Genomic DNA, 23565 nt, shown 5'->3' on the forward strand with positions numbered 1-23565 from the left:
ACTGAAAGCATGGCCGGCCGGCCGTGAAAGCCTTTGATGCGGCAGGGGAAATGCGAGACGGCGGGGAGGGGGCGGAGCGGGTAAACAAAGACGGACGTGCACGCGCTTTTAAGCTCAATGCGCATGCGCATTGAGCTTAAAAGTCACGGGCACTGCAAGGAATCGCCACGATTCCTTGCAGTGTGGATAAAGAGTGGATAAGTCCCAATACTCTCGCTTGCTCGATGCGCATGCGCATCGACAGGCGAGACCTAAAAATGACAGTGTGTTTACCCGAGTGTGAACGAAACGGGTCTCCCTGGCCGAGCGGGCGCCAGGATTGGCTGGGGGGGCACCATGACTGCTCGCCCAGTCGCCCTGTGCAACCCCGGGGGCTGCGGCCCGCCCCCTGGTCCTCTCTCTAAGGGGAAAATCACAGGGAAACCATCTGCGCATGCGCGGGCTAGTTTGTGCCCAGAAATCTACTTGCGCAGCAAGCCAATCCTCCCCCCCCCCCTCCGCACTCCGGAAAAGTCGGCCGGCGGGTAGCGCGATTGTTTTAATATTTTTATCTGTATTTTATCGACGACGCGGTGGGTCCATGGGGCTTAGTGGGACTACGCCCCTACGCCCCAATAGACGCACCGCGCCTGCTATTGGTCCCCCGAAGGGTCACTTAGGCCGAGATCTTTTTAAGAGAAATGTCGTATGATGAGTGCAAGTGAGGTGTGAATGGAGGAGTGAACGTGGTTGGGGATTAAAACTGATCAGGGAGGTCGTAGTGTATCCTTTAATAAGAGAACTGCCTCATCAGGGATAAAAGGGCCTACAACAGGCAGGTGCTACCCTCAAGGTTTTTTTAAGGAACCAGGGTAGTCTGTGTGTGAAGACTAGGATGGTGGAAAAGGCCCCTTTAGTCATGAGCGGGATACCTAGCTCTAGTCGCTTGTTCAATAGTTTGTCAACATGTTTCGCGCCTTTCAAGTGGTCCTAAGGATTCGTGGCGCTTCGTCAGGACAACAAAACATATAGTGATAAACTCCCCCACACAGATATGGTACCCCTTAGAGTGCTACCTACTTTGTGTGTGCTTCAAGGTCCAACCTAGAGTTATGTGGTTTTGTGGTTATGTGGTTTTGTGCCACATCAGGTGGTGCGGAGATGCTGCGTTCAAGCGTGCCCCAAGTTAGTGGGTGCAGACCGTGCAACCCTCTCATCTCCGCGTCCACCATTATAACTCCCATATGATGTTTTGCTTGCCACAACTACAAAAAATCTGAACATATTTATGTCAAACTTTACATGAAACTAGAACTTTACTCCAAAAACCTTGCCTTTGTTGGTTTACTGTATATCCATTTAGTAGTTTTTGAGATGCAGGTGTTAAAAAATGGTGCCGGTGGGCTTGAAAGGTTAACACTTTTATATATTGCTGCTGTTTAAAGTCACACTTCAGTGATTCATGACTCCTGCCAATCACATTTAATTTTTTGGGACAAATATCATTGGCTAGTGAAGGGCTATTTAGAATTTTCTTTGCCACCTTGAAAATCATAAATTGATTCCAATTTTTCATATTTTTATGTCGTGGAAAAACATTTGTTCCTGTTCAGATGGAACTAAATGATCCAATAATTCTCTAACATTTACATATTGAGCGCAATCACCATGGGTCTTTAGAGGAGCTCGCATGGCGAAAACAGATAACTACCCTACAGCAGCTTACTGATATGCCTCTTTAATGAAACGTGTTTTGATGGGTGTGCCCCCTGAATATTAAAACCACAATATCGATGGTACACAATATCGAGGACAGAAAATCGAAAATGGAATATCGACAAGTAAGTCTAGATTATCTAAACCTAAATCCACATATTTGTACCTATTGTGTACATATATCTTTAAATTATGTAGATGTGGAGTTAGGAATAATAAATCTATACTTCCCTAAATGTAAAATGTAAAAGTGGGATACTTGTAAAGCGCACTGTTACTCTACCCGAGTGTCCTGGCGTTGTAGACCGCTGGGGAACCTGTCCTGGTTTTCCCTGTGAGATGGTCCCTTTCTGGGTATCTCCAGGGTGAAACCAGGCATCCCCGGCGTCTGTGGGGGGCCGTTGTAGAGATGAGGCAAGCTTAATGCCCAGAGTTGCCGAGTGTGTTCCCTGGTTAGAGTAGGCACTGAGGCGAGAATTATCGATTCTGTTGACCCTGGTCCAAGACCCTGGCGCGTCGGGAATTGAACCCTGGTCCCGGGCCGTTCTCTACTAACAGGTCTGCCGCCTCTAACCAGTGAGACACACCTCTCCACAATGTACTGACCTTTCGATATTTTGCCACTCAATCCTCTGTCCTTGATATTCTTATACAACAATATTATTGGTGTCAATATTCAGTGATGCAATCATTTTGATGCCCCATCTAAAACTCATCAAGGAGAGTTCGATGGGTAGATGGAGAGGTAAAGCTTAGGTGCACACACATAAAGGGAACTCCCTCCTGCTCAAACGTCTTGAAATCTGGGAATGTTGAACAAATAGGATCCTGTAGATCACCATGGTCCTGCACACAGATAATGAGTTATCCTTTCCTTAAAGAAGGTAGGGGCATTTCCGTGTGAAGATTTATGGACGAGACAGAAGGTCTTGCCATCTATACCCCATAAGGAAGTCCGAAACCTTCGATTAACCTGCTTTACCCCATCTTTGTACAATTTTGGGAGGGGGCTCCTATATAGAACCCCGGCTATTTTAACAGGTATTAACCCGGCCCTCCCAAGCAATTGCCCCGGTGTATAGGGCACTCCCCAGCAAATTGGATGCATATTCTTAGCTATTGATCAGCTATACAGGGATTATGGACGGAAATATTTCAATTCTTTGTAGGTGCGTGGAGGGTCGATCTGACTCTAACTCTTTGGTTATGACCCAGCATTGGGTTTGTCCAATAGGTGGGTAAAACTAGTATATATTGCAACAGCAGTGGCTCGATCTCTCTTACTTCAAAATTGGGGAACCCAGATAATTCCCCTAGTTACAAAAAATGCGATGAAAAAGGAATAGTGAACGGTTATATGCAATATGATTTGGAGGAGTTAGGAAGTTTGAGAAACGTTGGGGACATTATTTTCATTCTGAGGACGTAAGAGCGACATGAAAGGGATTTATTAAATTGTCCCAGGCCTCCTCCATCACTCTATTGTAGGTATTGTATGAGCTATTTTTTTGTCCCTATTAGTTGATTTTTACCCAACTGCATTTAGAGATTAAGAGGTTTTATAGTCATTTTTGATATGATGAAATTATGTTACTATAAAGTGCTGTACCCGGTATATTTATTCTATGTATGCAAATATTCGTGAATTGTTCAATCTACAATTAACATTTAATGTAACTTGATTGCTTATAAAAATATATATTTTTAAAAGGCCCTCTGTTTCTCCTACAGCAATGGGAGGGGGCGCCATGAGAGGTGTCTGCCCCCACGGAAGCGCTGTGGGGGACCCAGAGTAAAACACCTGAGTAACAATGTGGGAAAACAGAGAAAATAGAGAGTGATTCTAGAGTGAAAATGCAATTTCGAGAAGTACCATTTTAAGTAGTGGATTTTGTTTCTCATTTTGAGATAAATTGTGATTCGGATATGATTTGTGACTTTCTCAAAGCGTTTAAAATAGTTAGTAAGACAGAGGGCGTGTGGGACAGAGAGATAGAGAAAGGGATAGTGAATATTCCAGAGAGGGGGAGCCATGTGCAGTAGGGGTTGATCGCAGTGTGGGCGGAGCGCAAGACTGACCACAGTGCAGCTCAACTTCTGATACACACGGCCTTGGCGTCTGCACAGGATTGGCCAATGGCCTTGACCTCAGGCTAGACCATGCGACCACCTTCCATAGCACACTGCCAAAGGCCAAATCTCCGCTCAGCCCATCTTCATTTACTTACCACTCCCACTATTAAGTTGAAAAGTCAGGGAGGCCGCAGGTTCTCGTTCCTTGCATCCAGGCTCTGGAACTCCCTCCCCCTCACAATTAAGACATGCAGCAACCTATTGAGCTTTAGAAAGGCCTTGAAAACTTGGCTATTCGTACAAGCCTGCTAACCTGGTCCACCGCAACAACATCATACATAATCAACTCCAGGAAACTTATGATGTCAGTGCGCTTTACAAGCTCCTATTAACATAACATAACATGCGCAAGAGGGATTAGCTATCCGCAGTGAGTTGGGTGTAGGGCCGGGCCTGAGTTATGGCATGCATTATGGTAATTTTATACCATAAATGGTGAATTTCAGTGCTATCATGCATTTGAATCATAATCATAATTCAGGGGCATATTATCAAGGACGGCATTAAAATTATCGCTGGTTTAGCGGCAGAAAACTGCCACTAAAGCGGCGATAATGGGCTTGATAATATGCCCTGGAGAATTCCAATAGAAGCCCATGTTCATACCAGAACATGGGCTTCTATTGGTGATAATTTTTAACTCCGCCCTTGATAATATACCCCTTAGTTTTTAACTGTTTTTTTAATTGAACATATTTATAATTACATGCAAGTATTCTGTCAACATTAATTATGTGGCAGCGTTTGTGGCAAGCTCACCATATGTCTCCAGATGACATGTTTTCTCTTTCCCTTAAGTACATTTTTTAATACTTCGAAATACATGCTGCAGTTTGCACCTGGTGAAAATTTCAAAAGCATGCACAGGGCCAGCATTAAGTTTTCGTCTAAGGCCACGAACCTTCAATCTTTGGAGAAATTCCAAAAATCCCCAAGACTTTCCATGAAAATTTGTCGAGATTGCTGAATTTACCACTCTGAATTGTCTGCAGGATTAAAAATTACAATGAAACATTTCTTTTCCTTTTATTCCAGCAGGAAATTATTGTACTACATATTGCTATAATATATAAGGACATACCACACTCATTTTATGAAAGATGTACATTTCTTTCTGTCTTTTTAGAATAAATCTCTATGTGCAAATAAAATAGAAGAAACACTGAGAAGTTCAAACACTTATTGGGAAAACCAGCAGATCTGGCTTATATTATGAATCTTACCTCAAGGTTTTAACAAAATCCTGCAGCAGAAAACAAAGCAAGTATAAGGTAAATAATGTATTTGGAGATGTAACATAGTCCCTCATGCATTCTAATGCAAGCACTCTGCAGGAGGAGGAATGATACACCCAGCAGTCAATACTATGAGGTAAGAGAAAAGTACTCCTCTGAGAAAAGCCTAGCCAATTCTTTATATAGTATAAAGAATTTCCAACAATAGGTCGTGCGTCACTTGTGCTGTCAAATCAGACCTAAAAATAGTATTAATCTGTAATAGTGAGTTATATTTTCAGCGTTCGGACATCGGGCAGTGTGCCAGGATATTTAGCCCTCAATGTATTTCCGTACTCCAGGCGTTGTGATATAATATACAATAAGGCTATGTGTGGGTTGTATTTCTGATGCGACTTGTGTCAGCATCCAGCTGTGGTACTTCCTGGTAGGCACTGACTGCATCTAAGTCAATGAAAATGCATCATTTAGCAATGCACTCTACTTTGAATTTGTGTGATAAGAGGTGCAAATAATTTACTAGAGTCCAAAGGTCTTATTGACATAGATCCGCCTGTACGTGTTTGCTGCATATATCAAATGGCCACACACTTTGAATTTCAGGTTTTGCTCTTCCTGGTTGTTTCTCTTTCCATCCGCTTTTTCTTTGTTTGCTGATCAATCACTCCACCTTCCAGAGAACCATCTCCCAGCTGTTCCCTCCTTGGCATCAATAATGTGTGCTATTTTATTTTTAATATAAATGACTTGTTTATTAATTTATCTATTGACAGGTTTTGTAAATCGCTCTGTGTCACCATCAAATACCTCAAAGCGCTAGGTTAGATGGTAAATAGAAGGACTCGATTATTAGGGAGCTCGAGTGAAAGGGAGGCCCCAATCCGATTCTCCTCATCTCAAATCCTTTGAGGTGAGTCGGAAAATTCAAGTTCTTCCAGAAGTACAATAAGTCTGGCCCCAACCTTGGATTCTGGGCACTCCAAAGCCTGGGCCCCTGGACTTTTAGGTATTTCCCTTAATGTTTTAGCCAACTGAAAGCTCTTCAGGAGCCCAGTTTTTATGTTTATGTTTAGAATCTTGTAAAGCGCTCGAATGCCGAGGCGTCTTGGCGCTGAGGTGGGAGGGTAGAGATGGGTGGGAGCGTGGCCTATGTGGTTGTAAAAAGCCAAGTTTTTAGGTTCTTCCTGAAACACTGGAGGTGTTCCAAAGCTTGGCCTACAGTATGTTATGGCTCGTCCCCCCCCTCCCCGTCTGGCTCGTTTGAACTTCACGGTTTCTATGAGACTTTGACAGGCCGACCTAAGGGCACGTGAGGGAACGTATTGTGTAAACAGTTTTTGAAGATCCACAGCACTCCCCCATTTATTGCCTTATATACCAAGGTTAAAGATTTGAATTCATTGTGGTGTTTGATGGGCAGCCAGTGGAGCGATCTGATTCCGGCTGAGGTTGGAGGAGTCTGGCTGCCGCATTTTGCAAGGACTGTAGTTTTTGCAGTTGGGATTTATCAATTCCTAGGAACAGTGCATTAGAGTAGTCCAACTTTGACAAAAATAGAGCAGATGTTGATTGTGAAGATCATTGACAACCACGCATATGGACTTGGCAAAACAAAACAAATCTGAAGAGTTAAAGAGATCTGGAAACATAAATACAACCCCATAGACAGTCATAGAAATAAATGCATTTATTGGGCTCTTTGAAAGTTTATGAGAGATTTGTCAAGCCCACAGTACCACAGAACTGCTACTTAACATACCAACATACAATTTAGAACCTTTCAGAAAAGGTATGCTGACACATCTCACACATTCTCGGAATAGCTATGTCACAATGTAGTTATTTACCTGACAGAAGTAGGTGTTGTTTAGAAGCAGGGTGATGATGGCATGGTCCAGGGGTTCAGTGACTGCCGGAGAGAAGAATCAGGATAATTGTGTCTTCGGCACTAGAGAGGAAGAAATGTTTAAGGCGGACAGAGAACCATCGGTCCATATGAGTTTCAAATGCTTTTGTTCAGAACCTCAACTGCTTCCAATGATGTGAAGGAGGAATGTGGCAGTGCTTGTGAGTTGAAAGAGTACGGATTTATTGAGGAGGCATGAAGGGATATTCCAAATCCTCAATGAAAAAGACCTGGAAGGTAAGAAGGGATATTTCAAATCCTCAATGAAAAGGACCTAGAAGGTACGAAGGGATATTTCAAATCCTCAATGAAAAGGATCTAGAAGGTAAGAAGGTAAGAAGAGATATTCCAAATCCTCAGTGAAAAGGATTGAGGAGGCAAGAAGGGATATTCCTAATCCTCAATGAAAAGGACCTAGAAAGTAAGAAGGGATATTTCAAATCCTCAATGAAAAGATGACTATGTGAAAAACAATGATTATTTGTATTTGAACAGAGCTTATACCTCTGCATTTTGTTGGAAACAACATATCTGCAATATTGCATTAGAACAAGAATCAAAATGGTGCCCATAGATGGATGAAAAGGGTTGACGTTATAGTTTTTATTATGAACAAGAAGGGAGGACTGTGTATAAATCATTTTTACTGCCGTTTGGTGGTGTTGGCCCAGTCAAAGGCGTCTGCTGAAAAACACATTGGCTACCCGCACTATTGTATGGCAGATTAAAATAAGCTATTTATACCATAGAGGATTTCTTGGTGATTTTGTAGTTGAGACCAATTTATGTGACCCACCGGGGGGTGCCGCTGCTGCTAGCCTCCAGGAGATGGTGAATTGAATGTGGAGGATAGGAGATATATAGACAAGGTCTCCCCAATGCCCGTAGAGAGAAACGAGACTCACTCACTGCAGGCTTCTCATTGCATTCATTCTATTTGAACCATGAACAAAGCATGCCTCCCCAACGCGTTTCGGTTCTTCAACCTTCCTCATGGGGTCAAACAGCGATCATCTTGTACCTGCCAATTAAAGAACCAATTAAATCATTCTTAAAGAAGCATGACCTTTCTGATGCAATATGGTTATGGTGGTAAGTCTCAAATTCATTGTCTCCTCAAAGTTCAAATATGTATTCCTTTGTTCACATAGCATACAAACAGACCCATGTGCGTCACCTTGCTCATATTTCCTCCAATAAATTACCAGTCTGCAGTCCCAGAAATCACCCTATTCCAAGGGTAGAACGGGCCCTCTGCACAGCAGTCTGCGATTGTTCCAGTCACCAATATTTGTGAGGCGGCATGAATCCAACATATTAACAAGGTGGTGCAGTCTCTGGTGGCATCGGGCTACGCCGCTAATTAATTAGACAAGGTCTCTCCAATGCCCACAGAGAGAAATGCGACACACTCACTGCAGGCTTCTAGTTGCATTTATTCTATTTGAAACATATGAGGAAAATTGAATTTTGCCTTGTCATATGTGCCTACGTGTTCCCCATCCTATGTTATATGTGCATGATCGATATGCATATATCCCCTTATGATCGATTAAAGACGCAATTATAGTTGTGTCCAACTCTAGTATGCCAGTATCCAGGTCTCGTGAAAGCAACGAGTATTAGGCCTATGTTGCCACGTTTTACAGTGTGCACGTTAATTCATTGAATTGTCCCCGTTTCTAGGCCTCAAAGGGCCCGGACACCAGATTCAAGCTCCAGTCTCCTGAACCCACTCCGAGGAGCGATGCAGCCCCCACCTGCATCCCTGACCCTTCACTTACTTCCTGCCACGCAACGCGGTGCCCGTCCTGGCTCTGCCTGCCTGTCTGCCAAGAATATGTTATGCTTCTAGTTATCAGTTCAGCTTTCCTTCTTCGCATTCCTAAGCTACTGAACCGCATAAACAGTTTCTGCTATAGTCTAGTCTTTCTGTCTCCATGCAAGAGCATTACTGTATTAATATTCATAGAAGATTCATAGCACACGCAATACATGTAGAATATATGCATGCACCAGCCTTAGTGTCAAGTAGCTTTTGCCCTGATAACTTTTAGATTCTATCAACATGTACTCCAAACACCAGATACCAGATATGCTATAGGTACATGTCGTCCTGACACCGCAGACTTCAGTCTCCTCTTCTAGTGCAGAAGTCATAGCCCCCAGTTCTCCCCGGTAATACGTCACTGCCCGCTTGCGCGCACCACTAGGTTAAAGGTCCCAGCTGCTCAGGTAGCCCCCTCCATGTTTCCGCCCATTTATGACACTTCTGTGACGTTCTCATCACATGTCTACGTGCACGCCCTGTGCACGCCTTCTTTTCACGCCCATGTCTTCTTATCTTACGCTTGTCACTAGTTACGCCTACTGTATGTAATGTAATTGAGATGTTTCACTATATATATCTTGAACTGTTGATGAAACGGGTGCAGCTGCCTCTCTATTTTATTTCAGGCTGTCCCGATCCTGTCCCCTCCCTTTTGCCTGAATAAAGCCCGTTCGACTCAGATTCCTCGGATCCTGCCTCTTATTTATTGAGCTATCTGTTATTGTTAAATATATTCAAAAATAGTACCGGTAATTAATTATTTATTTACCACATAAATGGCGCCCGAACAGGAACGAGCCCCTTCCCCACGCGCTGGCGATGTAACGCAGGCCCCCTGACCCTCTGCAGCCGTGACGGAACTATACCGTGCACGTGCAGATATTTCTGCTTCAAGTCTCCCTCAGGCCCACGGAGGAGACGGAAACTGCGGTCCGGCATCCAGACGAGGCGGTGTGGAATGCGGTTCGTCCCGACCAGAGCCCAAGCCGAGAGAGCAAGGTCCGAGGTATCCGGAGGCCCACCTGTTTCTGGAGTCCGAAGTTCGTAGTCCGACGTCGTAGCAGTCCAGTCCAGTCCGAGGCCTTCAGTTTCTGCTTCCCGGTGAGTACCGTTGCGGGGGAAGTATCTAGACAGGATCATTAGTTTGTTCCTGGTCCGATGGGTTTGGGTACACAGATCCAGTCCGAAGTATTCACCTAGGTGGATACGGTATGACGTGTCTCTTTATGGGACCGGTATGTTCTGTACTGTTCTAGCAGTGCATCCAGTAATTCTAGTAAGTCTGTTCTCGAGAAATTCAAGTGTTGTGTTTTCAGTGTATCAGGTAGTATTCTGTTCGAACTGTTATTAATGTATTTCTATGTCGTGGTATGAGTGATTTGTTTGCCATTTCATTACTGTGATTATTGTGTATTGTGTTCGCAAGTAGATTTCCGAAAATGCCTCTGTTCTCGAAATTACGTCAGATAAAAACCAGAAAAGGGTTACTCGAAGAAGCAGTTCCTGTCCCCCCTAGGGACAGTCCTGGACATTTCATGTATCACAAGCATGGCTTAGATGCCATATTATATCTAGACTTATGGGCGGATTATACTAAAGATCTTGAAGAGAAATATAGATGGCCTGTATCAGGTACATGGGATGCCGAGTGCATCATGAGAGTAGAAGAAGCATTATGGAAAAAGAAAGCCAGACAGTCCCAGAAAGATGCCATCGAGTTATGGCGCAAAGAATCTCATAAAAGAACCGAAAAAGAATTCAGAAAAACAGAATTAAGTAGGGAATCCTCAGAAAAAGCCCAAGAAAGGGAATTAATCGAAGAAGGTGAACGAGTTAGAGCAGAACAGTCAGACAGACAGAGAAATGCCCTTATTAAAGGCATGTATCCTCTTCTTGCCGAGGGCTTGCCAACAGCAACCCCGGAAGCATCCTGTAATTTACCGCCACCATTGGTCCCGACTAAGCTACGTCATAAACCGACTGCAGCTGAAATTTTTCTTTCGTCCTACTTGGACGACACAGTCCCAGAATATGCAAATCCTATTCCGCCTGCTCACCCACAGCCTCCCGTTAATAATGTAATTCCTGTTCCTCCAGCCACTGGTCCCGGGGGCCAGGTTAATGTGCCAGTACCCCCGGACCAGCCCACAGTAAATGTACCCGCTTTGCCAGTCACTTTACCAGCACGTACAGTATTCACCGACGATTCCAGTTCAGGAGCAGCGGGGGGAGGCGCTCCTATCACCCGCCTCAAGCAAGACGACTGACGCCGCACGACGCAGCGTTACAACGTACGCCGAAACCGGCTACATACACAGATCTTAAGCGACTTCTTACTGACTGTATATATGATCCAGTTCCCGGCGAAGATCACATGGTATTATATTCAATACGTTTAAGACGGGTTGCCAGCTTTTTGGTCACCCTGCCCGACATGAAGGAACATCTAGACAGAATATATCATTTCGTCCGTACAGGAGAGAATCCAGGAAGTATTCACGAAGCTATGGCACACAGGAAAACCGAGATTCAACATATGATTTTAAAGTTCTTGATTAACTGTTTAATAAGAGAGCAAGATTATCCAGATAAAGACCAAGACGAGATGAAAGTCCTGACCAGGTGGAGTGACAATATAGCTGAGGGAAAACACAAGACACAAGGTAGTGTAGAGAGTATGTACAAGAAAATTCGTAAGGAAATCATAGGTATACAGCAGAAGGAGGAAGCAAAAAGAGCAACCGAGAAAGAGAGTGACTCTTCAAGTGAAGAGGTAGACAGCGAGAATCCCTCCAGAATAGCGTATGTAGGTAGAACTAGACTTTCCGACCGACATTCACGCCTAGATTACAAGAAAGCTTTTCCTCCTCCAGCACCAGAACAGTGTTCTCTTGAGCAAGTATTCCAGGTCACTGATCAAATTCTGAAATCACGAATAGGTTATAGCGAGCTTAGTACCATGCATGAACAAGAACTAGCCCGATCAGCAGTCCGATGGACTAGTGATTCTACCACGTTTCCAGATGAAATAGTGGCCCAAATGTTTCTGAAACTGCCCCCAGCCGAGCAACGTCTGGTGGGTACGTATATGATCCAGCACCTCATTACACTGTATGAGGATCAGCATTCTGATCCAGGTCCTCTACATGATGTATTAAATGAGTTACTCCTAAATAGATGGAAAGGTCTAGGTACCGATTTAATTAGTGTCATATTAGAACAGCGCCACAAATACAGAACATTTCTGAATCCACATTTTGTTCCCGTTCCACCCCCAGAAAGAAAATCATTCTACATAGACAGACAGAATCCGTTACGAGAAGTACATCCAGTAAAGAGAGAGGGGGGTGGTCTAGATCGAGTATTTGTTTACACCCCTATCACGAAAATAGAACTCTTGGAAATGAAAAAGTTAATTCCCTGTCACGATAAAGATCCAGCAGGGTTCCACCGTGAATTAAAGGACATGCTCCGTATGGGAGAATACACGTATCCTGATATCATTAAAATGTTAAAGGTCCTGTTGCCTGCGGGCATATATGAAAAACTAAAAGAAAAAGAATGGGAGGTGGGAGAGAAAAAGATAGATTGGACGGCATTAGAAACTGAAGATAACACACGAGTTCCAGGTACCGGTCTTGGGGATAAAGCTAAAGCATTGCCCGAGTTGTTAATACAAGTTTTGCCAAGATTACTAGCCACGAAAAAGGAAGATTGGGATGCCATCTCAGCCTGTAAACAGAAACAAGAAGAAGACACTAGTGATTTTTATTCTAGATTTGAGAAATGTTTCATTATTAATAGTGGTCTGAAAACAAGTAGTGAATCGTATCCCCATCTTTTTGTTACCAAACTAGTCGAGAATTCAAGTCCACAAGTTAGAAATCGAGTACTGAAAGTCGAAAGTACCTGGCAAGCTAATACTCCGTCACAAATGCTCCAGATGCTACAGTACCACCAGAACAGAATTAGGGAAGAGCAGGAACACGAAAGGAGACGTATGAAAGACACGAAAATGAAAGTACTAGTTGCACAGTCTGTTCCGCAAGACAGTCAGAAGAGGGGTCCGAATCAAGCCAGTCATCCTGCAGCTCCCGTTAAAGGGACATGCAATTACTGTAAACAGCCAGGTCATTATATAAACGAATGTGCAGTTCTGAAACACAACATAGCTACTGGTAAAACAAAAGAAAGACCACGTCCGCCTAGACAGGAACAAGTTTCACAGAATTCCCAGCCACCACAGAATGCACAACAGACAGTCACAGTACCGCAGCCTATAGCTGCAACACAACACGTTACACAGCAGATGTACCAGTATGCACAGTCCGAGTATCCAGACTATCAACCGTATTCATGAAACAGCCTAGAGAGGGAGGTTGGCTTGCCTCTCATCGAGATTCCTGTAGATCAAGAGGGTCCCTATGTACACAGTCAAGTATTAGGGAAAGATAGAAAGTTTCTGATTGATACAGGGGCAAGTAGGACTACCATCAGTCATGACGAGGTTCCAGGGGCTCCACTCTCAGGCTCTAGAAATGTTTCCCTTGGATTTTCAGGAAAGCCTATTGTTAATGAAATATCGAAACCAGTTACTCTAGAAGTTGGTCCATTGTCCCGAACTACAGATTTGTTACTCACGAAATCATGTCCAGAAAATTTATTAGGCATTAAAACTCTGAAAGAATTAGGAGCCGTCATATGTTGCTCCCCAGAAGGGGTACGACTGTTCCTGAGAGATTTTAAAGGTCATTATGTATTACGTGATTTTGATCCAAGATTATTGAATGTACCACAGCATTTATGGGCGCAAGGTCCAACTGATGTAGGTTGTATGCACATCACACCCCATCGTGTCACTCTGAAGAAAGGTGTTGTATTACCACGAATCAGACAGTACAAATTGCCACCTGAGGCTGTAGCAGCCTTATCCAAAATTATTGACGAGCTGATTGTTCAAGGAGTAGTTGTAGAAACTGACTCCAATGTATGTAATTCTCCTATCATTCCGATTCTGAAACGTACTGATCCAAATGCACCTCCAGTTTATCGATTAGTGATTGACCTTCGAGAACTTAATAAATGTATCATACCTCAGTACCCAGTGGTTCCAGATATTTCTTCCCTATTCACAGCCATTGATTCCGAAGCTACGTTCTTCACTGTTATCGATCTCAAGAACGCATTCTTTAGTGTCCCCATTCATCCAGACAGCCAGTTCCTTTTCGGATTCTGTTTAAATGGAAGAAGCTATAAATTCACACGAGCACCTCAAGGTTTCACAGAAAGCCCTAGCATTTACAGTCAAGCACTGAAAAGACAACTAGACAATATTCACATGCCAACTGACACTGCTCTGCTCCAGTATGTCGATGATCTATTGATCACAGCCCGTTCTGAACGTGACTGCGAACGAGCATCACTTACAGTCTTGTATTTTCTGGCCGAGATGGGGCACAAGGTGTCCCCTTCTAAATTATAATTCTGTGTCCAGCAAGTGGTCTACCTTGGACACTTACTGTCCAAGAGGGGTAGGCAGTTGACACCTGACCGTATCCAGTTAATAGCACATCTTCCACAGCCCAAGACTCAGAAGGAGGTACGAGCTTTTATCGGCCTCACTTCTTACTGCAGACAATGGATTCCTCAGTACGCATTTCTAGCCAAGCCACTGATACAGTTAACGACACAGGAGGCAGCCGTATCGACTGTCCTCCCTTGGACCCAAGAACATACACTTGTTTTCAATGAGTTAAAGAAAGCTTTATGCCAAGCACCTGTTCTAGCAACACCGAACTACAGTAAGCCTTTTACACTTTTTGTCACTGAACGTGATGGTACTGCATTATCTGTTCTCACACAAGATCAAGCAGGACAATACAAGCCCTGTGCTTATTTTTCTAGCACATTAGATCCGGTGGCCCAGGCTCTGCCTGCGTGCCTCAAGTCAGTTGCAGCCACAGCTCTAGCTATCAGACAAAGTGATTCCATAGTGTTAGGACACTCCCTGACAGTACAAGTTCCACACTCCGTGGAAGTTCTTTTAAACCGAACACAGACTCAGCACTTGACAATTGCACGTTTAACAGGTTATGAACTGACACTGTTTCAGCCACACATAGAAATCAGACGCTGCAACATTCTAAATCCCGCTACACTGTTACCGTCAGTTACTTCAAATCCTGCCACACATGACTGTGTGGAAGTTGTTAACACCATGACAAAGCCAAGACAAGACTTGACAGACATTGCATTACCTGATCCCGACCTGACACTTTATGTGGATGGTTCATGTATGAGAACAAGTACAGGAGAACTAGTAGCCGCGTATGCAGTGACTACTGAAACCGAAGTTATAGAAACACATCGTATTGACACCCTGTCTGCTCAAGCAGCAGAGCTTGTTGCTCTGACCCAAGCCTGCATACGTGCCAAGAACCTGAAAGTTAACATATACACAGATTCACGTTATGCATTCGGAGTCGTACACGACTTTGGAGTGCTCTGGCAAGAAAGAGGTTTTATGACTTCTCATGGAACCAAGATTCAGCATGGCCCCCTCATTCAAGCTCTGTTAGATGCAATACATTTACCGACAGCTATCGCCATCATGAAGTGCAAGGCACATACGAAAGTCACTGACATCATTTCCCAGGGTAACGATCTAGCAGATCGAACAGCCAAGCTCACAGCTCAGACTCCAGACATTCCAGTCAACACAACACAAACACACATTCCAGATCAGACTACTTATATGACAGTTAAGGACCCTACACAAGATATAATAGATATACAGTTACATGCTACTCCCGATGAAATCAAGAAATGGTCTGAACAAGGAGGGGTCCAGACAGATCAAGGATGGTTGACGAAGGAAAAAGCCACATGGTTTCTCCCCGACTCTATGGTTCAAGTCATTATTAACACCGCACATAGTCCAGCACACTTAGGAGAAAAAGCCATGTTAGACAGCATCCAGAACCTCTGGTTCAACAAGCATTTACGAGCAGCAGCCAAACAGAAAGTGCGTACCTGCATGATCTGTTGTCAGTTCAATCCAGGTAAAGGTGTTCCGGTGGAACAAGGTGGATTCCATCCTCCTGATCACCCTTTTGAAGTCCTCCAGATGGATTACATTCAGATGGAGAGATGTCGAGGTTTCAAGTATGTTCTCGTAGTTGTATGCGCTTTGTCCAGGTGGACAGAAGCATATCCAGTTCCAGATTACACGGCTGCGACCACTGCCAGGCAGTTGGTTCGTGAGTATTTTCCCCGTTATGGATTGCCTAGGGTCGTGTATTCAGATAACGGCCAGCCATTCTCATCCGAGCTCATGAAACAAGTATCCCTTCTGTTAGGGTACCAGTGGAAGTTCCATTGTGTACGACATCCTGAAGCAGCCGGTCTCGTAGAGAGACATAACCAGACCCTGAAAATCCGAATTGCCAAAGTATGTGCCGAGAAAGGTGTAGATTGGATGGTAGCACTGCCAGTCGCCCTTTTTTATATGAGAATGGTCGCTCATTCCCGTTCAGGTCTATCTCCGTATGAGGTAGTGTTCGGTCGCCCCCCAAATATGTGGGGTACACCTAGACCACGTACAATTACAGATGTTGACAGTAATATGCTGACAGATTACCTAGCCTCCTTGATGTCTGCACTACAATCTTGTCGTTCACAGGTTGCCGCTGCTTTTCCAGACAACACCGAAGTGAAACCGCATAAGGTCATACCAGGCGACCTGGTCCTCGTGAGGAATTTTGATCGTTCAAGTCCGCTGGAGCCCCGCTGGAAGGAGCCCCGCCTTGTACTACTTACAACCAGGACGGCCGTGAAGATTGAAGGAAGAAAAGGGTGGCTGCATTCCAGTCATATAAAGAAATTTCATGGACTCAAACCAAAGACTTTTCTCAAAGACTGCCCCGTTCTCAAGGACTGCCCAGACACTGAATCTAAACTTCCTCTGTTAGAGAAAACTCCGCAGCAGGAGTACAAAGAGAAACTGAGGTCTAGTAAGTCAGCCAGTTTAATTGTCTAAGTCCCTCTCGGGTGAAACGGTTAGACAGGTTCCTGACATGTATGAGATAGACCCACACAGTGAGAGAGTTAGTCAAAACTCTAAGAGAATACGTTATCAAAAGAATCTTCGAAGTAGATGTATCGTTACTCTGTTTTTTCTGACATTTCTGAGTCTTATGGTTACTTGCATAAGCTATGTTTTACATTTATGTTTTCCTATTTCACATGTGCATATGTCTTCTAATGTTACAGTAGAGCACACATTTAGTGACCTGCCTCCTCACGAGTTATCCTATCGTCTTGCTATGCGTAATAATACTTTTATCCGAATGCTGCACTATTCACACCAGACCAGCAATGCCACTAATTGTTGGGTGTGTGGTCGACTCCCCCCTTTCCAGACACCGAAGGGAGTTCTGCCACTCTTTCCCTATCCGTTTTCACATAATGGTTCGTGTGGAGCATGGTCCACGTTAACGTTATCCTCAAATGATATGTCCCTTCTGAATAGAACATGTTTCCCAGACAAGGAAGGACTTTCCCATAGAACAGGATTAGATCTAGAAAATGAAGTATATGATCTAGGTAATTATTCCTCGAATTTCATGGTTTTGAATGTTCAGTCCGAGACTACTCCAGATTTGCCTGCTATTTCAGTTCTACCCGTCAAAGGCGAATTATGTGTCAGAAAGAATGGTTCCACACATGTAGGTCGTAGTGATTGTACTACTGTGGTCGAGTATAGTGACAGTGGGAAATCTATTTTCAAAGCCTCACGTCATTCTTATTTTGTGTGTGGTCAGACCGCATATGTTCGTCTGCCCCTCGATTGGGATGGAACATGTTATATTGCCTTCCTACTGCCACCAGTTTTTCTAGCACCATCCGATTATCACAGAAACACACACCTAGTACACGTTAGACATAGAAGGGAGATCCAGTCCCCAATTGTCGATCAAACTGAAACTGCCCTAGAACAGTATCAAGACTTCAATAAAGGTTTCTTTTTCTTTATAGGTCCTGTCCAGAATAGTAAGTTAATACGTAGGCTAACCAGAACCCTTGAAGCAGTAGTGAATGAGACTACTTCCGCTCTAAGTAACTTAACTGAAGAGCAATCTGCTATGAGATTTGTTGTGCTCCAAAATCGTCTCGTTCTTGACGTCATACTGGCCGATAGAGGAGGAGCTTGTAGAGTCATCGGATCTAGTTGCTGCATTTTCATTCCTAATAACGCGCCGTCTGTTTATTCAGCTATAACCAGACTTCATAAAATTGCCCATCAGTTACACCAGAATCCAGGCACCTGGACATGGTCCGGTTGGCTCTGGAGTATCATATCTGCCTGGGGATGGAAAGTATTGTCATTCCTAGGTATAGCAGTAATGATCATATTCAGTTGCTGTCTCTGTTTACAATGTGGCCCTGCGATTTGCGGCTTGTGTGCTACCTCTTGTATTCCTAGTCCTAAGTCCCATTCCAAGACAATTCGAGACGAGCAAATGATGCTATATGAACAGATAGATGGTATCATGAATATTGATGTTTCCTGATGGAAACGTAGGGCACAAGGAGGGAATGAGGAAAATTGAATTTTGCCTTGTCATATGTGCCTACGTGTTCCCCATCCTATGTTATATGTGCATGATCGATATGCATATATCCCCTTATGATCGATTAAAGACGCAATTATAGTTGTGTCCAACTCTAGTATGCCAGTATCCAGGTCTTGTGAAAGCAACGAGTATTAGGCCTATGTTCCCACGTTTTACAGTGTGCACGTTAATTCATTGAATTGTCCCCGTTTCTAGGCCTCAAAGGGCCCGGACACCAGATTCAAGCTCCAGTCTCCTGAACCCACTCCGAGGAGCGATGCAGCCCCCACCTGCATCCCTGACCCTTCACTTACTTCCTGCCGCGCAACGCGGTGCCCGGCCTGGCTCTGCCTGCCTGTCTGCCAAGAATATGTTATGCTTCTAGTTATCAGTTCAGCTTTCCTTCTTCGCATTCCTAAGCTACTGAACCGCATAAACAGTTTCTGCTATAGTCTAGTCTTTCTGTCTCCATGCAAGAGCATTACTGTATTAATATTCATAGAAGATTCATAGCACACGCAATACATGTAGAATATATGCATGCACCAGCCTTAGTGTCAAGTAGCTTTTGCCCTGATAACTTTTAGATTCTATCAACATGTACTCCAAACACCAGATACCAGATATGCTATAGGTACATGTCGTCCTGACACCGCAGACTTCAGTCTCCTCTTCTAGTGCAGAAGTCATAGCCCCCAGTTCTCCCCGGTAATACGTCACTGCCCGCTTGCGCGCACCACTAGGTTAAAGGTCCCAGCTGCTCAGGTAGCCCCCTCCATGTTCCCGCCCATTTATGACACTTCTGTGACGTTCTCATCACATGTCTACGTGCACGCCCTGTGCACGCCTTCTTTTCACGCCCATGTCTTCTTATCTTACGCTTGTCACTAGTTACGCCTACTGTATGTAATGTAATTGAGATGTTTCACTATATATATCTTGAACTGTTGATGAAACGGGTGCAGCTGCCTCTCTATTTTATTTCAGGCTGTCCCGATCCTGTCCCCTCCCTTTTGCCTGAATAAAGCCCGTTCGACTCAGATTCCTCGGATCCTGCCTCTTATTTATTGAGCTATCTGTTATTGTTAAATATATTCAAAAATAGTACCGGTAATTAATTATTTATTTACCACACATAAACAAAGCGTGCCACTCCCTGATGCATTTCGGTTTTTCAACCTTCCTCATGGGTTCAAATGGTGATCATCTTGTAACTGCTGATGAGAGAACCAATTAAATCAATCTTAAAGCAACATGATCTTTCTGATGCATTATGGTTATGGTGGTAAGTCTCAAATTCATTGTCCCCTCAAAGTTAAAATATATGTTCCATTGTTCATGTAGCATACACATATGTAAGTAAATTATAGCCATTTAATTTATGCAACAACTTCAAATTATTATAATTCGTGCACCTCCATGCACAGTGCTTTCAACTCTACCTGACTCGCCACTCTACCTTGTACTGTATTCTCACAAAAGATATGTTTTGCGATGTCATAACTGTTATTGTAAATAGTATTATTTTACATGGTATAACTTATATAATATAAAAGGGTATGAGCAGTGCATGTAGAAGGTGCAAGTTATAGGTAATGTAGTGTGGCTACCAAGATGAATAAACTTTTTATGGAGGTGTGCGAGTTATAAACATTTGAAGGTGTTGCGTACATTATTAATTAAAAGGTTATAAGTATAAATTGAAAAATTAAAATGTTTGTGTGCTAAGTTTTGTTTTAGCTAAAGAATAAAGGTTTTTAAATGTGAAGAGGGTGTGTAAATTATAAATTCAAGGTATAACTATAACTGAAGAATTTCTAATGTCTGTGTATTTTAGGTTTGATTTGGATAGAGAGAATACATTATGTTTTCCTAATTAAAACAAAGGTATAACTTTTAGGTTTTTCAATGAATTAATTTATTTTTATTTTTAATACAATTCTTTTTTTAAATCATAGGCTTAACTGTTGTTGCGTGAAGTGTTATCAAGTGGACTGTGGTACAGTACAGTAGAGGAGAGTGTTGTAAAGCGTAATGTCGAAGAATGGAAGAGAGTGGAGTAGAGTGGAAAGTGTTACAGTGGAGTGGTGTGCAGTTAGGGCCACTGGATTTGTGCGATTGTGCGGCCACTGAGTTTTTTGCATAATTACAGAGATTTACTGCATTTGCAACATAATCCATCATCTGCTGCATAATCTGCAGATTTGAACAACAAAAAAATGTGTTTCTATCTCAAACAGTTCAAATGTTACTAAACATGCAGTCAACCGTCTTGCTGTGCATTGGAAGGCCCTTTCCAAATGTTGACTTGTCACCTTTCTGTTACTTATTGCTATAGTTGGGTGTTAGATTGGTACTAATGAAGTGCAACAAATACCCAGACAGAGTTAACAAGTATAAAAATGACAGAATAATGAAGTACCAATATCACAAAATGTGCCGCCTTACTTGCATAAATTGCTTTTTATTGCCTCATAATTTACTCAACCCTGCTGCATAATTTGTCCCTCCCCTGCCACAAAATTCCAGTGGCCCTGAGTACAGAGGAATGGCAAACAGTGGAGTGGTGTAGAGTGAAGTGGCAAAGAGAGGAGTGTCGTACAATGCAGTGCGGTACAGTGGAGTGGTGTTCAGTAGAATAGCTTTCAGTGGGGTGGCGAAGAGTGGTGTGGTGTAGGGTGTAGTGTGCCAGAGCGTAATAGTCTACAGTTGAGTAGTGAAGAGTGCAGTGGGGTAGAGTGAAGCTGCATACAGTAGAGTAACGTAGTGTTTAGTGGCATACAGTACTATAGCATATAGTGGAGTGTCATAGAGTGGAATAGTGTATACTGGAGTGGTGTGGAGTGGAGTGGAGTGGAGTACAGTGGAATAGCATAGATTAGAGTGAAGTACAGTTGAGTGGCAAACAGAATAGTGGGGTCGAGTGAAGCGGCATACAATGGAGTAAGGTAGGGTTCAGTGGCATACAGTGCAATAGAAACGTAGAGTGCCATAAAGTGAAATAGTGTATATTGGAGTGATATGGAATGGAGTGGAGTACAGTGGAATAGCGTAGATTAGAGTGATGTACAGTGGAGTGGCAAACAGAATAGTGGCGTAAACTGGAGTGGCACAGAGTGGAATGGCATAGAGCAGATTGGCATAGAAAGGAGCTGCATAGAGTGGAGTGGGGTAGAGTAGAGTGCCATAGAGTGGAGTGGTGTACAGTGGAATAGCATATATTAAAGTGGAGTGGTATAGAGTGGAATAGCATACATTGGAATTTCCATACAGTGGAGTTGAGAACAATGGAATAGTGCATAGTGTATTGGCATATAGTATACTAGAGTACAGTGTAGTGGCGTAGACTGGAGTGTCATACAGTTAAGAAGCATACAGTGGACAGCGATCAGTGGAATGTTGTACAGTTTAGCGGCATTCGCTAGAGTGTGTTAGAGTGGAGTGATTTACAGTGGAATACATAGAGCAAAGTGTCTTACTGTGAAATGGCATAGTGTGGAGTGGCGTACAGTGAAGTGAAGTACAGTGTAGTGGTGTATAGTGGAATAGCATAGAGTGGAGTGGTATGCACTGGAGTGGTATACAGTGAAATAGCGTACACTGGAGTAGGGTAGAGTGGAGTAGCATAGAGCGGAGAGGCATAGAGTGTAATAGTGTAGAGAGGAGTGGTGTATAGTGGAGTAGCATAGAGTAGAGTGGAATGAGGTACAGTGTAGTGGTGTACAGTGAAACAGAGTAGACTGCAATGGCATAGAGTGGAGTGTCATACAGTCTAGTGGTGTAGAGTGGAGTGTTGTAGAGTGGAATACCATAGAGTGGAGTGTGTAGAGTTGAGCGGGTACAGTGTAATGGGGTAGTGTGCAGTGGTGTACAGTGTCATAGCGCACTGTGGAGAAGAGTTAAGTGTTTCAGACTGGAGTGGAGTACTGTGGAATAGCATAGAGTGTAGAGGTGTGGAGTGGCATACAGTGGAATAGCATACAGTAAAGTTGTGTAGACTGGAATAACATTGACTGTTACTGCTGTACAATGTTGTGACATAGAGTGGAGTGGCATATAGTGGAATAGCATAGAGTAGAGAGGCGTATAGTGAAGTTCCATAGAGTGGAATAGTGTAGCGTGAAGTAAGGTGGAGTGGATTGGTGTAGAGTAGAGTGGCGTACAGTGTAGTTACATGGAATGGAGAGGTAAACAGTGTAATAGCATACAGTGGATTGTAGTTCAGTGGAGTGGAGTTTAGCGTAGAGGCATAAAGTGGAGTGGTGTAAAGTGCAGGGGTGTGCAGGCAAATAGAGTACAGCGTAGTGGGGTACACTGAAGTTGCATACAATGGAGTTGCATTAGTGGAATAGCGGGGAGTGTATTGTCCTAGAATTGAGTTGCATTCAGTGGAATAGGGTACAGTGGAGCAGCATAGAGTGGAAGGGAGTATGTTGTATTGGCGCACTAGAGTGTCATAAAATGGAGTGGTGTAGAGTGTAATAGTGTACAGTGCAGTAGTGTAGTGTGGACTGGCATAGAGTGTAACAGGGTAGAGTGAAGTGGCGTAGAGTGGAATGGCATAGAGTGTGGTGGTGTACAGTTGAGTGTGGTAATTTAAACAGATGTAGCATGAAAGTGTGTCAATGGATGTATACGTAATGTGGCAGGAAAATATTATTTGGTGTAAATGGTAATTTTTGGTAGTATGTGTGAATAGTAAGTAGTTTTGAAAGTTATAGTTTTTAAAGTACATAGTTATACATTGTGATGCGGTATACCACAGTAAGTTTGCGGTATACCGCAGTACATGCGCATAAATAGGCAGTATGCAATTGGCTAATGGCTGTATTTACCAAATGTTTAATGAAGTAGTGATAGGTAGGGGAAAATATCAAACCTAATCCCTACCTACATCTAAGTGTGAAACACAGAACACAGGCAAAGTGAATCTAAAAACAATGGGGCCGATTCACAGAACTAATCTTAGATAAAATCCTAAACTTACTACTTTTGGTATTCACAGAATGCATTTAGTAGTAGTAAAGTTAGGACTCCTAACTTTACTACTACTAAACTGAGACAAAATCCTAACTTAGCGACTTTCGGTATTCACAGAAGGCATTTAGTAGTAGTACAGTTAGGAGTCCTACCTATACTACTACTAAATTC

The sequence above is a fragment of the Lissotriton helveticus genome, chromosome 4_1 (assembly GCF_964261635.1).
Source record: "Lissotriton helveticus chromosome 4_1, aLisHel1.1, whole genome shotgun sequence".
Taxonomy (NCBI): Eukaryota; Metazoa; Chordata; class Amphibia; order Caudata; family Salamandridae; genus Lissotriton; species Lissotriton helveticus.